This window comes from Myotis yumanensis, unplaced genomic scaffold (assembly GCF_028538775.1).
Source record: "Myotis yumanensis isolate MYYU_CA2020_CCGP unplaced genomic scaffold, mMyoYum1.0.hap1 SCAF_4, whole genome shotgun sequence".
NCBI classification, from domain to species: domain Eukaryota; kingdom Metazoa; phylum Chordata; class Mammalia; order Chiroptera; family Vespertilionidae; genus Myotis; species Myotis yumanensis.
The window spans coordinates 2557520-2572459 of record NW_027223755.1 but is presented as its reverse complement, the minus strand read 5'-3'; positions in this window follow the sequence as shown (position 1 = coordinate 2572459).

Genomic DNA, 14940 nt, shown 5'->3' with positions numbered 1-14940 from the left:
AAGAATCAATATTTTCAACATATCGATTCATCCCAAATCGTAATTGATGTATGACTTAAATCCAATTCTGATCAAACTAGAGGCCCGATGCATGAAATTCATGCAAGAGTAGGCCTTCCTTCCCCCGGCTGCCAGCACCGGCTTCCCTCTGGCACCCGGGACCCGGGCTTCCCTCGCAGCCCCAGCTTCATCCGGAAGGTCGTCCGGAAGGACATCCAGTCTAATTAGCACATTAGGCTTTTATTATTATAGACATGCACATGTATGTGTGTGCAGATGTGTGAACACCGAAAAGCTCTCTCAGGAATACATGCGGAAATGCAAGGCAATTTCAAAGAACAAATCAGAAGGTTTAAATGGTCAGTAATCAAGTCTGTCCGCTGAAGATCTGTGCACTGTACTGTATGCAAGTCTTCTGTTGCACCACAATAAACAGTAAAAACAAAGAAACAGAAGTAGCAACACAGCTTTCTGCGCGCATGACTCTGGGTGTGGACACTGAGGCACTTGTTCAGGCTTCACGCTGATTCCCTCTTACAACGTGCTCACCCTCTGTAGTCTCCCGGAGGCAGAGGGAGAGTGTATGCCTCACCCAGGCCACGCAGCCAGGTGGCGAACCTGGAGCTCACACCCAGGTGAGATGGCACGAGTCTGGAATGAGCACCTGCTAGAACCTGCTTTACACAGATTCAGTGGGAGTTAACAAACGTGCTAATGCACATGTAACTGTTAAGGTTATGAACATAATTTAAGAGTTGGGAGTCTAAAGCACGCCCATTTCTCCCGGTCTCCCACTCATTTCATTTACTGGGGCCCCATTACTTCCCCCCTTACTCTTGAATAACAACAACAAAAATGTTCATTTACTTTCTGTTTCATAAGACAGGCTCAGTTGAGTAATTAAAATGCCCCGTCTCAGGTAGGAATCAGAACTCAAAACCTGATTTCAGCCGAGGTCTCTTCCTTCCACCCAGTGCAGCCTGCAGCAGGCTGGCTGGCTGCTGTGCATGCACCGGGGATGGGGCTGGGAGAAGGGCAAGGCCAACTGTCTCCTTCTGTCTTCCTCTGTGCTCCCCGTTTGGTGAAATTGATGTCAAGGTCTATGAGGACAGTCAGACTTGAGGGGGAATACCGAGGCCCCCTGCAGAGCCTGCCCTCTGGGCTTGCAGTGGATGCCTGGACCCCTCGGGGTCTGTCTCCTGTATGATGGGGGGCCCACTTCCTGCAATGAGTGGGGGTGACACACAGCCCAGAGGCCCGGTGGTGACTCTGGAGCCCAAGTGAGGGTGCCAACGTGCCCTATAGAACATCTCTACATATTTCATGTGATATCAAAAGCAAACTGTTCAACCTAAGCGAAATGGACACATTCTTAGAAAAATGCAAGCTCTCAAAACTCAATCAGGAAGAATCAAAAAACCTGAACAGGCCAATAACTCCCGAAGAAATTAAGCACCAATCAAAAATCTTCCAGCAAACAAAAGGCCTAGTCCAGATGGCTTTACAGGGGAGGTCTACCAAGCATTCAAAGAAGAACTAACACCTATCCTCCTCAGACTATTCCAAAACATTGAAGAGGAAGGCACACTTCCAAGCTCTTTCTACGAAGCCAGCATTACCCTAACTCCAAAACAAGATAAAGACACTACAAAGAAAGAACTACAGGCCAATATCCTTGATGAACATAGATGCTAAAATCCTCAACAAAATTCTAGCAAATCGGATCCAGCGTTACCTTAGAAAGATCATACACCATGACCAAGTGGGATTTATTCCAGTGATGCAAGGATGATTCAATATCCACAAATCAATAAATGTGATACATCACATAAACAAATTGAGAGATAAAAATCACATTGTCATATCAATTGATGCAGAAAAAAGCATTTGACAAAATCCAACACCCTTTCTTGATAAAAACTCTCAGCAAAGTGGGAATAGGGGGGTCATACCTCAACATAATAAAAGCCTTATATGGCAAACCTACAGCCAACATCATACTCAATGGGCAAAAACTAAACTCATTTCCCCTAAGAACGGGAACAAGACAGGGATGCCCACTTTCACCACTCCTGTTCGATATAGTACTGGAAGTGCTAGACATAGCAATCAGACAAGGAGAAGAAATAAAAGGCATCCAAATTGGAAAAGAAGTAAATCTGTCTTTATTCACAGATGACATGATACTGTACATAGAAAACCCCAAAGACTCTATCAAAAAACTGCTAGACTTAATAAGTGAATTCAGCCATGTAGCAGGATACAAAATTAACACCCAGAAATCTATGGCTTTTTTATACACCAATAATGAACTCATAGAAAGAGAATCTAAAAAAAAAATCCCATTCACCATTGCATCAAAAAAATTAAGATACCTAGGAATAAACTTAACTAAGGAGGTAAAAGACCTGTACTCTGAAAACTACAGGACATTGAAAAAAGAGATAGAGGAAGATATAAACACATGGAAGAATATACCATGTTCATAGTTTCGTAGAATCAACATCATTAAAATGTCTATACTGCCCAAAGCAATTTATAGTTTCAATGCAATACCCATTAAAATACCAACAGCATATTTCACAGACCTAGAACAAACTCTCCAAAAATTCATCTGGAATTAAAAAAAACCTGAATAGCCACAGCAATCCTGAGAAAGAAGACCAAAGTTGGAGGGATTACAATACCAGATATAAAGCTATATTACAAAGCCACTGTTCTCAAAACTGCCTGGTACTGGCACAAGAACAGACATATAGACCAATGGAACTGAACAGAGAACCCAGAAATAGACCTGTCAGAATGGCTATCATCAACAAATCAACAAACGACAAGTGTTGGCCAGGATGCGGAGAAAAAGGAACCCTCATGCACTGCGGGTGGGAATGCAGACTGGTGCAGCCACTGTGGAGAACAGTATGGAGTTTCCTCAAAAAACTAAAAATGGAACTCCCATTTGACCCAGAAATCCCACTTCTAGGAATATATCCCAAGAAACCAGAAACACCAGTCAGAAAGGATATATGCACCCCTATGTTCATAGCAGCACAATTTATAATAGCTAAGATTTGGAAACAGCCTAAGTGCCCATCAGCAGATGAATGGATTAGAAAACTGTGGTACATCTACACGATGGAATACTATGCTGCTGTAAAAAAGAAGGAACTTTTACCATTTGCAACAGCATGGATGGAACTGGAGAGCATTTTGTAAGCGAAATAAGCCAGTCGGAGAAAGATAAGTATTACATGATCTCACTCATTTGTGGGAAATAATTAACAACATAAACTGATGAACAAGAATAGATCCAGAGACAAGTGGCAGGGGAGAGGGGGTTAGAGATCAATCAAAGGACTTGTAAGCATGCACATTAGCATGACAAATGGACATAGACACTGGGGCAGTGGGGGCTTGCCCTCAGGGGTGGGAATGGCTGGGGGTGGGGGGGTCAATCAGGAGAAAGGAGACATATGTAACACTTTAAACAATAAAAACAACAACAACAAATTATTCAATGAAATGCAGTCATCTTCACTTGTCAAACCCAAAAAGCAAGCAATCAAAAAATGTGTAAAACTACCTTTTTATCTGATTCAGAAAAATGACTAAAAAGATTCTGATTTCATTATCCTTGTGCACATCTGGGTAGGCTCTGTTGGCCTGGCCATGCTTGGAACAGAGACAGAAATAAAGACACATAACTAGTTAATTACTACAGTTTTCATAGAACCTGTTATATTTAATTTTAATGCAAACACTTTGTTGTTTCATTAAATTGTTCACATATTGGCATTTTATTGTAGTAGTGACCTAAAGCTAGGGAGCAAACTTGTTTTTTAAAGAGCCAGATCGCATATATTTTAGACTGACATCTGATATAACTGCTCAACCTGTCTGTTACAACACAAAAGGAGCCATCAACAATAAGTCAACCAAGGGGGGAGCTATGTTCCAATAAAACTTTATTTACCAAAAGGCAGAGGGCCATACGTAGTCTGCCAATCTCTGACATAACAAATTTTAAAGAAAAGGAAATTTAATTGTATTCAAAATTTACAAATTCCATGCACTGTTATTAAAAATGTAATTTATAAACGCATTTTATATCTTCATGCTCTCTCTCGTGAGCTCTAGTAGTCTGTATCCATGCAGAAGCCAATGAAAAGGAGCTGAATTGCATTGCTTGCTAGACCTAAGCCCATATGAATGTCAGAATAATATGCATTGTTTTACATTGTAAAATTCTTCAGGCATCAGATGTATTTTTTGCAAAAGCCATACTGACTTGTAGGTACCTCTTGAACAATGAGTCAGAACACAAAAAGAAACAGGAACATAGAAATGGTACTGCATTATGCGAGCTTCTATTAGATTTACGCTCTCCGCAAGGAGTGGCTTGACAGGTTAATTAACTTGTCTTTTCTCCTCTCAGCTCTCTGCGCTCCGGTCCTCCCTCTGCACCCCAGCATTATCCCTCTCCGACGCTGGCAGCAGCCAAGCTCAGGCCTGCGTGAGCGGCGTGTGGATGTGGCTCCCTTTTCCTTCGAGGGTCCGTGTCTGGGGCCAGGGATGTGAAGAAACAGTGGCCTGGCCCTGAGCTGTTGGCCAGGAGAGGGGCGATTCTGGGTAGGGATGCCCTGTGCGCCGACAGGGAAGGGAACACAGGGACTCCGTGGTAGATGGAGGACTTATCGCTGGCTCCAAATGCTAATTGTTTTCCCTAAACTAGTGTTTCCCAAATCTCCAAACTCCCTTTGCTTGGACAGTCACCTGGGGAGCTTGACGTTGGTAACATCCAACATATGTACTTCAATGCTCAGACATCGCTTTATCACCGATCATCCCATATAATAAAAGCCTAATATACTAAGTGTCCGGTCATTCTTTCAACCAATCAAAGCATACTATGCTAATGATATGCTAAGCCACTCAACCACTCACTATGATGTGCACTGACCACCAGGGGGCAGACGCTCCGACTGGTAGGTTAGCTTGCTGCTGGTGTCTGGCCGATCGGGACTGAGTGAGACCGGCCAGACATGCCCTGGAGCCTTCCTGCAGTCCCCAGCTGGCCAATCTCCCGTGTCCCTCCCTGGCCCTGATCGTGCACTGGTGGGGTCCCTCAGCTTGGCCTGCACCCTCTTGCAATCTGGGACCCCCTCAGGGGATGTCGGAGAGCCGATTTCAGCCCGATCCCACAGGCCAGACTATAAGACCCCACTGGTGCACGGATTCGTGCACCGAGCTTCTAGTTCAGTGATGGTGAACCTTTTGAGCTCGGCATGTCAGCATTTTAAAAAACCCTAACTTAACTCTGGTGCCGTGTCACATATAGAAATTTTTTGATATTTGCAACCATAGTAAAACAAAGATTTATATTTTTGATATTTATTTTATATATTTAAATGCCATTTAACAAAGAAAAATCAACCAAAAAAAATGAGTTCGCATGTCACCTCTGACACGCATGTCATAGGTTCGCCATCACTGCTCTAGTTGCTCTATAACAGGCTCCCAGTGAAGGCTGGGATGTGTGGACAAGCGCATCTTCTGGTAAAAATGTCACCAGGCAATTTCACCATGAACAGAGTTTGGGAACCTTTGATCGAGACCGAGAGAGAGAGAGAGAGAGAGAGAGAGAGAGAGAGAGAATACAAAACTATGACGTTACCGTCCCTTAACCGAGATTATTTATTAAGGGAACACAGATGCAGTGGTACCATGTGTGTTACTCGGGCCTCTGGGCACCTGTCCTCCCACGTCAGTGCCGAGTGGTGTAATGGATGCACTGACCAGTGGCCAAAGCCTGAGAAAGCTGTAAGGAGCTGGAATCCGCTCTTGGGAGACCAGAGGACGTCAGCGGCTGCTGGGAACTCTGGGGGACCTACTAGTCCTTCTCTATTTGGGGGACACCAAGGACGATGCTCTTGGGTGGTACGGCCACGCACAGCTCCGGGCGCCTCCCCACGCAGGGCCAGCCTTGATGTCTGACAGCTAAGCAGGCAGTGGCTGGGTGCCAGCCTGTAATTCTCTGACCATTTTCAATTTCATTCTGTAGCTTTCTTCTGAACGCTGTGCCCTCACTCGGGTCTACACTTCTGGAGAGTAGAGACTTTGCCTCGTTAGTCCAGTATCCTTAACATGCAGCACGATGCCTAGCAGGCGCTCCATAAAAACAGAAATCACATTTTCAATAAATGCACACGCTCTCAAGGAGATCCAGCTGTGCTCCGAGCTGCTGAGGGACCCTCACCAAGAGGAACAAAGAGATACTCGCTCCCGCTGCTGGGCGCTGGCCCTCGAATGGGGCCCCGGGAATAGCGGGTGGACTGCTCTGCGGGGGACATCTCTCCATCTCTGGGGTGCCGGCGCCATTGCCTGAGCACAGGGAGGAATCGAACCCATTTTTACATTAGCGTTCGCCCCTTCCATCTTCTCCCGTGGGAAGATGGTCAGGTTGGCATGGGAATGCCAGGTCAGCGCTAGCAAACAGCATCTGTACCCGCGTTCCCTGTCCTGTCTGTGCAGGTGCCCCCAGCCGATAGAGGCCGCAGCTGCGGGAAGCACAGGGCCACTGGGAAGTGGGAAAGGTGCGCAGGTGCCTTGTTGGAAGCACCGAGGCTTCGGTGAGACGGGCGCCCTCGGGCCCTCAGAGCCCCAGGCACCTGACAGCTCGGCCTGGTCACCTCGGCGGCCACGCAGCCGTGTTTGAGAACATCCGCTTCTCTGCACGGGTTTCTTCTATCATCCATTCGGATTCCAAAGCCCCGAGGCCTCTTCTCGGGCACCCGGCGCCCTCTCCACCTCCACCCACTCCCCACGCGCCCCCTGAGCTCCCCTGCCCGCCCCCTGCCATCTGGAGCTACTTCCAGCCTCTCTGGGCTTAATTGACTCTTTTCAAATCGGTCTCTGCCCTGCATCCCTCCCTCCGTCCTCCCCCAGCCCGGGCCAGCCGCCTGCATCTCCCCTGGAGAGGCACTCGGGCCTCTGTGCCGCTGCTGTCCCCTTCGGAAGCTGCTTCTAGCAGTCGCTGGCCACGCTGCCGTTGTCCGGCACACGCGTCCCTGTGTCCCCGTGTCCCTGCGTCCCTGAGTCCCTGAGTGAGTCCCTGTGTGCGGGGCCACACAGCCGCTCCCATTGTGCAGCGTCTCTACACTCAGCCCCAGGCTCCAAAGCAGAAGCCATTAAGCAAAATCACTGGCCAAGGACCTAGGATACTGCAGGGGGCGGGAGCGGGGCAGGGGGGGGGGGGGGGTGGGGTGGGGGGGGTGGAGTTCCTCCTGCTCAGGGGGCGGGTCGCTTCCCAGATCCACAATGGGCTCCACAGGCTCAGGGGGGCAGTTTTTGGGGGGCAGTTGTTCTAGGACCGGGCCTTACAGAAATACTCAGAATCAGCACCCTCCCCGTCCCAACAACAAACACAGATCTGTTCTTCGGAACTTTAATTTCAAATATTACATTGAGTTAGTAAAATATGAAAAGGAAAGTTATTTAGGAGTTAAAACAATTCTTCAAAACTATCGTGTATAGAAGATCCACTAAACAAAATAATTCAGTGTTAGCATTAAAAGAATGCCATCATTGTGAGAGAGAGCGTATGTTGGGGCCACATAGAAATGAGGGTGCTGCCATGCGACCCTCATTTAATACCCTTAACGGCCCCGCCTGGATGATTCAAACGCTAATACAGTGGGAAAGTCTGTTGTGTGTTTAGCGTGTTTTCCGCCATCCGGAGGGAACAGTGGTCACCGGAGACATCGGTGTGCAAGTCGGGTGAGACGAGACTTGCTGCTGGTCCCTGGAGCTCCAGCCGCTCCCTGGAAACTCATGGAATCCACTTTCCAGGGCGATTTGGCAATGTGGCTGGGGGCTATGCGTAGGTGGCCAGAGCTCTGTCACCAAAATACCTGCCCTCTGCCTCCTGCTGGCAGCTCACACTCCAGACAGAGCCACATCTGAGCAAAATTAAATCTGCAATAGATGTTGCCTGTCTCTCTCCAATAAAATAAAACAAATACTTTGCGGGCTCACATCTTAGGTTATCTGTATGACCTTCTGATGAACAGAAGAAGGTCCCTGAGAAATAGAGGCAGTTGCTTAGATGAGCCCACGTCGCTTTCACAAGGCTCACTGTGAAGCACATGTTGGTGACCGGGGTTTCCCAGGCGCCCTCCGGCCTCGGAGGCACCCCGTCCATCCAGAAAGGGACATTGTCACGGGTCACAGTACAGACATCGGAGCAGGTGACGATGTTCACAAAACCCACCTAGGAGTTCCTGGTTCTGAGCGGTGTTGCGTTCACCAGCTCATCACAGAGCATTCGCAGCGGAGCAGCGGCGGCGGCCTCTGGTGACCCCGGTCAGCGCCGGCCCTGGCGCACGTTCTGAGGGTGACAGGGGGGAGCTGCTCAGGACCCACCAGGTTCATTTTGTTTCTGTTCTTCTTCTGTTCTGATCCGAGATGACACTGCTTGCCCTTCATCCCTGGGGAGTACACGGAGGACAGAGGACTGTCTTCATGCGGGTGCCCTTTCACACACAGAGGCCGCGCTCTGACCTGCGGGCACCAGCGCTGTGTGTGACGGAAATGTCTCTGCCCTTTTTGTTTGTGTGTTTTACTGGTAGGTTAGTTATAGGGTGACCAAAGCACTGCCATGGACCCTCATCTTGGCAAAGCAGAGGTTCCTGGGCCTGGGGGAGCCCCTGCCTGCACACATTGAGCACCCGGCCCCCAATACCCCACCTGCACACACTGAGCCCCCTGACCACACACCTCACGTGCACACACTGACCCCCCGATCCCAACACCCCCACCTGCACACACTGAGCCCCCTGACCCCACACCCCACCTGCACACACTGAGCCCCTGATCCCAACACCCCCACCTGCACACACTGACCCCCGACCCCAACACCCCCACCTGCACACACTGACCCCCGACCCCAACACCCCCACCTGCACACATTGAGATCCCTGACCCCAACACCCCCACCTGCACACAATGAGCCCCCGGCTGCAAGACCCGCAGTCAAGAGGTCCCCCTGGCTGTCCCCGAGGCTCCCGGAGAGCGAGCACCTGTCTTCCTTTGTCTGCTTCAGTCCAGGCAGGGGATGGTGTGTGAAGGCCAAGCAAAAGAAAGGCAGCTAAAATCAGGAGACATGCCTCTCAGCTTCAGAGAAGGCAGCATGTAAGCCAGACGTTTAGTGCCTTGGTTTTCATTCAAAATTTACGACAGACTCTCACACAGATAAATAATTGCCCTGGCAAGACCCTCGGGGACACGGCGCCATTATTTTTAATTATTGTTCAAGTGCGCTGTTCAAATGGAAGGTCTACTTCTACCTGCCAACAACTATGTTCAAAGACTTTTACTTAATTAATCACACTCATGCTTGCGTGCTACAGAAATTCTATAACATATCTACAATATAAATAAAAACAGGGTTGTTGAAAACGGCTAATAGAAAATGACCATAATTGATTTTGCAAAATTTTAATCAACTGTAATGATAAGTTTAAGCAGGAGAAATATTTTGAAGATCATGTTCATAACCTGTTTAATTGTGAAAAAGAAAAGCTATCTTTTCTAGTTATAAAATGGCCATTTTAAATTATTTCTTTCAATTCAATTTAAATATTATATCAAAACATGTAAACTGTTAGAACCTCTAAAAGGACAATTCAGATACATTATAAGAGCCATATAAAATGCATTACTTTACAGATATTACATCGCAAGTCCTGATCATTGTCATTCTGCATTTCATCTGTAGAGAGGTGTTGAGTGGCTTCGTGGGCAACTTCATCAAGCTCTGAGTAGTGCGGTGCACGAGTGGTCAGTTTTTCTAATGCTAAAATTACAGACAAATATAAAACAAGATGAATATTCAACCCCCGGTTCCCTAAGAATAGTGTAATGGATTCTAAAAATTTTTTAAATGGTAACTAACAATGTAAACAGTAAAGGTTAATCGGCTCTTTACTGATGTGGTTTGATACATTTCCATATCTGGACAAGTTAGGGTCACACCCAGGGAACTGTTTAACTTAGTGGCAGTGAGATTTCTTACTCAATGATAAGTCACCACAATAGAATCCTATTTGAGGATAAAAGGAACGAAGTACTCATGTTTCAACAAGGATGGGCATCAAAACATCGTGTTAGGAAAGAAGCCAGTCACAGAAGACCAGGTAGAGTGTGATTTCATTTCTATAAAATTGCCGGAATAGACAAATCCATAGAGGTAGGTTGTCAGGGACTGAGGAAGAGTGGATAGGGAGTGACTGCTAATGAAAATACGTACATTTTAGACTGTTCCTTAAATGTATGGGATTATTAACATTACTATAACTAAAAAGAAAATGAGAACTATTGCTTCAAGTAAACCATATTTTGGAGATCTAAGAACTAAAAGCCAGAATTCTTAAATGGCAACAATATTGAAGAATGTTAAAAGTAATACATCATATTTTCTCTTTATTACATTCTCAACATTTTTCTATAAAAAACTCTTTAAAAATTCAGATAAAGAAGAGTCTGTTAAAATATTTCTCTTAAAGGAATAAAAATGTCAATGTGCTCTGAAAAGATTTGAGAGGACATAACGAAAGAATGAAAAGGAAATTCTAAGTTGAATTTATAACATCAGCGGCTGGGAGAAATAATGCTAAGTGAGGATTTTCAAAGGTTATTGTAACAAATAGCATTTTCCAATTCTTTTTCAGTTGGCTAGCTGTGCCAACGATTCTTTATCTACTGTAAGCGTAAAAATTAAAAATACTAACATTTATGAAACACTAGTTATAAAACACTACTCTAATTTTTTCCAAAGAATCTCTACCTGAGCAGCCTTTATAGTCCTCCTTTCTTCCTAGCTAATGGATCAATTTTATTGCCTGTGCATGGAGTAAGAAAATGTCCTAAATCATCGCTTTTAGGGTACCCCAGACACTCAAGAACCAAAATGTTAATTTGTTGGTTCATAACACGCTCTGACTTTGAGCTCCTTTTCATAGAGTGGCCCATGACTGCATTTAATGTCACTGAAAACCAACCCACGAGATGGCATAGATCTCCTTTTCACCAAAAAGTTAGCAGAGGTAGTCCCTCATTAGTATTCCAAAGTATAGTAAACATTCATGATTCTCAGGGTGTAGAATAAATACAAAATACGCATCGGCGACTTAGCCAAGTCTTAAAATATAGTGTAATGTACCTCGTAAAATCAGCCACAGGCTCAAAGAAATTTAATGCACTTCCCCTCTTCTTTTTAGTCTGTCTCAGCATTGCTTTACAAGAATCAACAATAAACATAATATATACTGACCACTGACCAAAGTGCAATCCAAAGTAGTGCATGCTCAGAGCTAGGAATTCAAATATAGCAGATAAATGCTGTCCATAACCATTCCTAAATCTGACTGTAATTTTTGATCATGTGAATGACTGAATTCCAGGTATTTCAGGGTGTTGACTTGGCAGTATGGCTCATGTAGGCTTTGCTGAACCCAGCCCTCCACAGGGGGGGATTAAGCTGACCTCTCTCTCCATCTCCATCTCCATCTCCCAGGTGCCTGGTCCAGATGCTGTTTGTCCATCCAACTCCCTGAAAACCTCGGTTTAGTTCATGTGATCAGTTCTGGGAACACGTTCCCAGGGCATATTCAATGGTAACACTTTGTATTTGTCATTGTGGGAATGCAGCACTTAATTTGCTTCTTTGAAAAGTACAACCTCTACACAGAGTTTCAGGTATAATGTAATATTTTATTTTAGTAAAGCTGCTTCATCTCCAACATGCTAACGATAGCTTGGTAAAAATCGACCTCTTCGAGTTTTTCTGAGTATTTTTTTCCTTCTGTATATATTTACTTCAGATGCCTAGCGAAAGATAATGCTCGGTTTAATTATGATTCTTGATGTTAGAAGTGAAGGATGTTTTCTGGTAATGAAGAATTTTCAGAAAGAATTACTAACCTGTACTTCGATTTAAAATAAGGAACAAGGGCCAAGTGTTACAGAATAATTTGTGCAGGGGGACAGTTTGAAAATAGAGAAATGACAAAAGGCTATTTCTTTGGACACAACATTTGGGATAGTCTTTTATCCTCAATGTAGCAGAATAGAAAATTACAAAAAGATACTCATATTTACCTTTCAACTATGGGTCCTTTGATCTCTGGAGTGTGTATTAAATTTTCTAGTTTAAACCAGTCTAAACAACTTCTTATAGGAAATGGCAATGGCCATAGCTAATGAATATTTCTTCTGAAAACTGATTATAATTCAAAAGGTGCTGTTCCATTCAAAGCAAGTGCGTCCACTTACAAATATGTATTTAATTGCATTTTCAATTTAATCAACTCGAAGCTTTGAATTTAGTGCCCCTGGAAGAAGGAGATTAAGACTAAGTAGAGAGAGGAGGTTCCCGTCCTGCTTTGCTGCTACATTTAAGATTTCACCCGAGGGGCCACCCTCTGTCCTCGGAACAATGCTTTCCACATGGTGATTAAATCCCACGGACAACAAAATAATAGGCCAGTGGGTTTCGCTCAGGACTCTCTGCAGCTCATTAAGTCTTGGGGTTTTCTTATAGGAAGCCAGGCATGTGCATTTTTCTCACAATAGGGCCGTAGGTACACTAAGTTTGATAAAAGAACTACCACCGATATCAAGTTGTAATTATCACTTAAAAACATATTTTTATAAACAAAAGAGCCAAAAATGTTGTCTCAATGCTGAAAAGTCACCATGGAAAAGTCCAGACATACAAAAATAAACACACACACACACACACACACACACCCCAAATACAGAGGGGTAATGGATATGTAGAAAGAAACTTTGTGGTTTAGCTATAAAAAACAAACGTAAACTCAACAAGGTGTTCACAGAACTATTTTTTTAGATGGCATACTATAAGATGATGTTCCATTTTGCAAAGCCATTGTTTGACATCTAAAACGAATTACATAAACTTTTATCACTTTTTTTTTTCTTTTAACTTTTTTTAGTGTTAAATCTGACAAACAGAAAAGTTGAAGCTCCCAGAATTTTCACACAATAAGCCCCCATCTAACCACCACCCGGGTCAGATAGGGATGCTGCCGGCATCCCAGAAGCCTTCAGGCCTCTTCCCCTACCAACCTCTTCCTCCTCCCACAAAGGGAACCACTGCCCCCAGCTTTATGGTATTCACATCTGTACTTTCTCTTATGGTTTTGCCATGTAAGTGTCCATCCACACACCATAGTTTTGCATGTTTTTCTTTTAACCTTAGGGACTTAAACAGTTCATGTTCTTTGTGCCCGGCTGCTTTTCCTTAACAGTACTATCGTGCTCTTTACACATGTTATTTACGTATGTCATTGCACATAGCTATGACTTATTCATTTATTATTGTTTTATTGTAGTATTGATTGCATTGTGTTATAACCTGCTTATCCAACTAAGGGTTAATAAAACTTGAGCTAACTCCAGTTTGGGGTACTGTGAAGAAATTGCTATAAATATTCTTGCCCTCATCTGTCCCCGCACACACGCTTCATCGCTTCCTGTAATTATCAACTTCTGTGAGCTACCCCTTGGCATGGAGGGATGTAGGAAATATCTTTGCTTTTGTTAATCAATAGATGCCACATCAGAACTGATCAAAATAACGGCTTACTGTTTCAACACAACATCGTTTATTTATTATTTTGATGCCACTAGGAAAAAGGCAGCCCGCGTAGAAAATAATTTACCAGATACGCATCCTAGCACCGAGTTCATCAATGGCAAAATCAATGACGTTCTAATGAAAGCACTTCATACAGGTCAGGTAAAAAGCCCAGCCGCCAGGGATATAAAGGGTCACAAACTATCAATGAAGAGCAAACAAGCAATGAATTGTTAGTGGGAAAACAAACTTTCCTCTTTGCCTTCCACTATGCAAACAGCAGGCATGGCAAATCCTACAAAAGGACAATCGCACTGATAATGCCAGAACAACAGTGTTGATTATTCAGCGTGCCCGTGTAGAGAGCTTCAAAGTTTGCCGATTACCTATAATCGCTTCCATTCAAAACGAAATGTTGACTTCCTTTGATTTGTGTTTAATCCTTATCTGGAAAGTGTATAACTTTCAAACAGCATAATCACACGCACTTCAAACACTCATTAAATTCTTTCTGTTACAATTGGATGAAATAACTACACTATCAACAGCTATTTCAAAGTGAGCACAACAAGCTGGGGTGACAGATAGCGATTAGTCATTGTGAGGCTGTGGTGGGCCCCGCAGATTAAATTCAGTTCATCAGTTCAGAAACGCAGCGGTCAAATACGGAAGAAAAGAGCTCAGGAACAGGGTGCACTCGTGCTTTTACACACGGTATGTAACCAGCTCGGCGTCTTTTCTCCTTTTCATTCGGCGAGTCAATGCAACCCAACAAGCTATTCAGAAAACTAAATGTGAAGAGAGCTGAGAAGTTAGCATTATAAAATTCTAGAATAAATCTCTAGAAGGAAGCGTTTTCATAGACCTCTCCTACTGAAGACGAAGTGACAGGCCTTCGAGTGGCACATCTGGCCTTCTGCTTGGATTGTAAAGGCTGAGGTTGGAATCTATCCTTTAATTCTAGTTTTTCCTCCCCACTCCCATCTGTTCAGAGCTTAATCCTCACCCTTTACTCCATCATTGCTATTTATAAACAGAGCAACAGATTGTGAAGTCATTAGTGTCCTAGACATACCTGGGAACCGTGGAAGAGTACAGCATGCTTTCAGTCATATAACATGTATGGCAATGGTTCAACAGTCACAATCATGTAAACTATAGGTAAACTACATTAAAAATTGTTTTGAAATACAGTGTTATATTTCTACAGTATTTGGATGTTTTACTTTCTATATTCCTTATATCAGGGTCAAAGAAAATATTAACAGATTCATATCCTAACA